At 39.3% G+C, this 5,914-nt stretch overlaps 1 protein-coding gene across 1 annotated transcript in view; it reads right to left on the bottom strand.

The window, feature by feature from the left end:
• The window catches only part of Rbm25 (RNA binding motif protein 25), a 60,884-nt gene extending 57,479 nt beyond the window's left edge, over positions 1-3,405 (bottom strand). Inside the window, exon 1 of the mRNA XM_015493586.2 lies at positions 3,217-3,405. The gene's annotated coding sequence lies outside the window, so the exon portion shown is untranslated. The remainder of the gene's footprint in view (positions 1-3,216) is intronic.
• Positions 3,406-5,914: the final 2,509 nt, after the last annotated feature.

Here is a 5,914-nt window from a genome sequence, read left to right as displayed (position 1 = left end):
AAAAAAAAAAAAAAAAAAAAAAAAAAAAACTTTTAAAAGTTTTTAAAAGTAGAGAAAAGTATTTAAAAGTATAGAAAAGTGGGGCTGGGGATGTGGCTCAAGCGGTAGCGCGCTCGCCTGGCCTGCGTGCGGCCCGGGTTCGATCCTCAGCACCACATAACAAACAAAGATGTTGTGTCAGCCAAAAACTAAAAAATAATTTTTCTCTCTCCCTTCCTCTCTCTTAAAAAAAAATAAAATAAAATAAAAGTATAGAAAAATATAAAAGCTAAGCCTAGGGCCTGGTTTTATGGCTCAGTGGTAAAGCACTTGCCTGGCAAGTGTGAGGCACTGGGTTCCATCCTCAGCACCACATAAAAATAAGTAAATAAAATAAAAGTACTGTGTGTCTACAATTCAAATATGTTTTAAAAAAAAAAAAAAAGAAAGAGATGGACTGGGGTTGTATCTGAGTGGCAGAGCACTTGCCTTGCACATGTGAGGCACTGGGTTTGATCCTCTGCTCTACATAAAAATAAAAACAAAAATAAAGATGTATAACTAGGGGCTGGGATTGTGGCTCAGCAGTAAAGCGCTCACCTACCTAAAGGCATTGTGTTGTGTCCATCTACACCTAAAAAAAAATTTTGGAAAAAAAAAGATGTATAACTAAAAAAATATTTAAAAAATAAAAAAGAAAAGACAAAAGGGGGAAGAAAAGGGATAAAAGCTGTTGAAGAAGCTCAAGAAGCTTTTAAAATCCCCTTGTATGAATGGCTATGGTAGTATAAGAACAGGCAATCAAGAGATTAAAAAATACTTAGAATGTTTTCTTAATACAAGATTACTTTTAGTGACATTAATGATTTAATGATGCTAATGACAACTTTTGCTTTCAAAGCTATAATACCATTTTTCTCCAAATCATAAAAATGAGAAAAGTACTTATCTGTGGCCAAAATGGTACCATAAATGGAGAAATCCCAAATTCCTATCAGGTCTGAAGTCATTACCCAATATTAACATGAAATAATTTTATTTTAAAAATATATATTGAGGGGTCAGAGTTGTGGCTCAGTGGTAGAGTGTTTCGCCTAGCATGTGTGAGGCACTGGGTTCAATTCTCAGCATCGCATATAAAGATCCATAAACAATTAAAAAGATATATATATATAAAATTGGGCTGGGGTTGTGGCTCAGTGGTAGAGTGCTTGCCTAGCATGCGCGTGAGGCACTGGGTTCCATTCTCAGCACCATATACAAATAAATAAAATAAAGGTCTGTCAACAACTAAAAAATACTTAAAATACATACACAGAGAGCGTCAATACAGTGCAATAAAAGACAAATCACAAAATTTAAAAATTAGTCAAAATATTATTAATATATGGTGCCTATATACAAGAGTGAAACAGCAAACTTTTATTTCCCTGACTTATAGGTATTCTACCAGAAGAAAAAACAAAACAAAACAAGAAAGGCATAGAAAATACCTTGTGACCATAAAAGAGAAAATCTGATAATGGTTATCTCAAAATTATTTAATAAGCATTTTTATTTACTTTTATTGGCAAGTCTTCATTATCTTACTTAATTCCCAAATTATCAAATGTAAATTCATTAATTTGGGGGCAGGTACTGGGCTTGAATGCAGGGGTGCTCTACCACTGTGCTACATACACTCCAGTACTTTATATTTCTTATTTTTTGTGACAGTGTCTGGCTGAACTGCCAAGGCTTGCCTGGAACTTGCTCTTCTCCTGCCTCAGTCTCCTGAATGGCTGGGATTACAGGTGTGAGCCATGCCGGCTTGTTGCTCACTTTACTTGTCCAACTGAACACAGCAAGTGGGTGGAGACTCCCAAGGCTCCCCACTGTCCTGAATTTACCAATATAAAGACTCTACTGTCTGTTTCTAGCAATAACATACCAATAAGAAAGAAATCAATTCGAGAGTTAGTTATGGCTTTGCTTATGAAAGTCTAATCAGAGTACACTGGAATAAATGTGATTACTATTATAACACTCGTTTTACAGATGAAGAAAACCAAGGCTTTAAAAAAATGAATTATTAGAATAGTATAACATCTACTTGAATCAGGAGAACTGATGATCAACTGAACGACTTCCTTGGACTCTTAAATGTTTTGGTAATAAAAATTAAAAGTTTCTCTTCAATCTTTTACAATTTACCTACAGGATAACACAGTACCAACTGCATACAGAAATCCTCTACACTACTTTATAAATTCTTCTGTAAATCTAAAATAACGTCAAAATAAAGATTTTTTAAGTGGTAAAAACAACAAAAAACTTCTACAAAAATGAAACAAATCTTCACACATTGTCAACTACCTAATATTACACAGTACTTCCCAATAAAGCGGTCTAGTGCAAGAGAAGTCCAATGTCTTCCCTCCTTTTGGTCTGCTTCACTCTGCCCAGTATCAAAAACAGCCTTTCCATGACCATCTAAATCTATATTACATAACATCAAAATAACCTTCACACTCCTATATCTATTCTAAAAAACATACTTAAAAAGCAATACTTAAGACCAAGGAACGGTAAAAATGAAATAACATTTTAATGCCGAGGCTGGTAATCACTTAAAATGAATGGAAACAGATTACTGCATCTTTCAATGCGGAAAGGCGGCAGGAAGGCAAAACTCATTACAACCTTAAGCAAGCCAGGAATATGCTAAAAAAAAAAAAAAAAAACAGGTGAGCATTAGCTAAATTCGAGTGGGACGGGCTCTAGATGGCCAAAGTGAAAGAAATCCGTTGGTGGCCAGCACCTCTCTAAAAAAGATGGGTGCAGACTGGCTTCAAGGCCTGGGGCCAATGTGTCCTAGGCCCGAAAAAACCTACAGGGGTGCTGTGCAAGCTCCATAAAGAAAGGAACCTCAGGGAAATGCCCCCCAGGGGCATACCGATCATTTTGTGACTAACGCGCAGCCGAGATGGGACCAAAGCGATTCACTCCGTAGCAGAACGTGAAAGGGAAAGGGAAATTGGGCGACAATGCAAAGAGGAACGCTCAGGCGGTAAGGCCGGCCTCCACGGGCTCCTGGGCCCACTGGTTTTCGAGGCCTCAGAGAAGCGGAGAAACCTAAGCTTCGTGCCCGTCCCCTACCCCACCCCACCCTTTCGCAGCCACCCTGGCTTTTCCTCTTCCTCCAGCTGAGGTACCCGGTCCTCCGGTTTCCACAGGCGTTCAGAGGCGTAAACTCACCCGCCGCTGAGAAAACGGTACTGTCTTCGCGGCCTTCTGGGCTCCACGTTACGAATGGGCTCCACCGGTTCGAGGTTTCTGCGCGCCGCTCGCCCGGGAGACTAATTCCGAAGCGCCTACTCGCACAGGCCGCAAACACAGCCGCGATGCGCGGGGAGCTTCTGGAGGTCTTCCTCTTGCCCGGCATGCACTGCGACCGGGGGCGTGGAGTAGAGAACCATAGAGAAGAACATGTATAGAGAGTCTCCTCTGTTGGCTTGGACTCACCACGCAGAGCCGAACAACCATAGAAAGGGACCGCCTGGTGGGGACTAGAAAGGCTGGAGCCGAAAATTAGGACCCACCCTGCCATTTTTGATTGGAGCTGACTGAATCTTATGACTACGCGACGCCATCTTGAGGTCAAGGTTCCTGCTGGGCGCTGCACGAGGCTTGTTGGAGGATTTTTCACTTTTCATGGTTTGTTTTCTGGGAATTAGAACCTTGCTTTCTCATTCACTAAGGTTCGATGCACTCATAACTGGTCCCGGCCAAGAACCTCAGTAGAAACCCCAAGTGCTAATTTTTCCCTAAAAAACACCTACTCTTCCTTTTTTTTTAAGCGACCACGCACACTGAAACTTAACGATAGTGAGATCAAAGAGGTAACTAGAAGATGTTTGAAATACATCAAAGAGTCTGTAAGAATATCTGATGTAGTTTTCATTCTGTAATATAAACATTCTGAAAAGAACTTCACTTGCTCAATTAGTGAAAATAAATAAAACTAATAATAAAACTAACATAATAAAACTAATCGCAAATTATCAGGTGATTCAATTTAGGGACTTTTTTTAAAAATATTTTTTAGTTGTCAATGGACCTTTATTATTTATTTTTATGTGGTGCTGACAATCGAACCCATTGCCTCACTCATGCAGCAAGCGCTCTACCACTGAGCCACAGCCCTTATTATTTTTTTAAAAATATTTTTAGTTGTACATGGACAGGATACCTTTATTTTGTTCAGTTTTTTAATGTGGTGCTGACCATCGAACCCAGGGCCTCCCACATGCTAGACTAGCGCTCTACCACTGAGCCACAACCCCAGCCCCAATTCAGGGACTTTTAAGCAATATCTACTTTATAGACCTTTGTTTCCTGACTGCTTGCTTCTCAGGAAGTTTGCAGTTCATTCGATATGAAAGTATTACATCCCTGGGTGCCTAGGCTGTGAGAAGTGCAGAAGTATGAAGGCAAAGGGCGAGTGAGATTTGTATCCACCCTAGAAAAACTGCAGTCGAAGTAGAATCACAAACCCTAACGACCCTACATAAAACTGAAACATTGCTGCACACTCCTTTTTTGCCTTTCCTACTTAATTTTGATCTATAGCACCTATTACAATCTACCACACCATGTATTTTTCTTATTTTATGGTCAGCTTGCTCCTACCCTACTAGTATATAAATTTAAGGATGTTTCATTCACTTTTGTAATCACAGTGCCTAGAACAAGTGCCTGGTATTGAGCAAAATATTCATTATTAAACTATCAGTGAACGTAAGTATTACCATATCATAGGTACCAACAGAACAAATACAATGGGAGCCCAAAGGGGAGACTCTGTATGTAATAATACTGCCATCTCAAAATTTTAAATTCCTCTTTATTTCTCCTTATAAAGGTTAATACTTTCTCTCCAGGGCTTTATCAAGGAATGTATGTGAAAGTACTTTGTTCATTAAAATGCTAATTAAGTGCAATTTTCATTTTGTTAATGAAAGTCTGTGCCTTGCCAGGTGTGGTAGAGAATGCCTGGAATCCCCACTACAAAAGTTGGAAGGCTGAGGCCAGAGGATGGCAAATTTAGGCCACTCTCAGCAATTTAATGAGATTCAGTCTTAAATTTAAAAAATAAAAATAAATAAATAAAGGACTGGGACTATAGCTCAATAGTAAAGTGCCCCTAGGTTCAATCCCTAGTCAAAAAGGGGAAAAAAAAAAAAAATCTGTGCCTTTTTTACAATCAGAAGGATAAACACTGAGGTCCTTTTAGGTTACTCTGTATTACTTTGTATTGTTAGAAACATTGTACTTTAATTTGTGTGTTACTTGTCCTTAAAGAGATAGCAGGGTGCTGTGGGGTACCGTGTTGCATGCCTGTAATCCCAGTGACTCTGGAGGTTGAGCCAGGAGGATCACACATTCAAAGCCAGCCTGAGCAACTGAGTGAGGCCCTAGCAAGGGGGCTGGGGCCACAGCTCAGTGGCTGAGTGTTTGCCTAGCATCTGTGAGGTACTCAGCACCACATAAAAAACAAATTAATAAACAAAGGTATGGTGTGTCCCTCTACAACTAAAGTAATAAATAAAAATAAATAAATAAAGTGCTCCTAGGTTTGATCCCCAGTACAAAAAAAAAAATATTGGGCTGGGATGTGGCTCAGGTGGTAGCGCACTCGCCTGGCATGCGTGTGGCCCAGGTTCCATCCTCAGCACCACATACAAACAAAGATGTTGTGTCCGCCGAAAAACTACATAAATAAATAAATAAATATTTTTTTTAAAAAATCTAAACAGAAAACTTCAAACCCAAGATTCAGAGCTTAAAAAAGAAGACACATATAGCAAAATTAAAGTGTATCAGGAACATTCAAACAGACAGATGACTTGGTCTCTGGCTCCTCTAAACTAGTTCAGTGGGATATAGAATTTAA

This window comes from Marmota marmota, unplaced genomic scaffold, assembly GCF_001458135.2.
Source record: "Marmota marmota marmota unplaced genomic scaffold, marMar, whole genome shotgun sequence".
NCBI classification, from domain to species: Eukaryota; Metazoa; Chordata; class Mammalia; order Rodentia; family Sciuridae; genus Marmota; species Marmota marmota.
The sequence above is the reverse complement of the archived record's forward strand: the minus strand, read 5'-3'. Positions and strand labels throughout refer to the sequence as shown.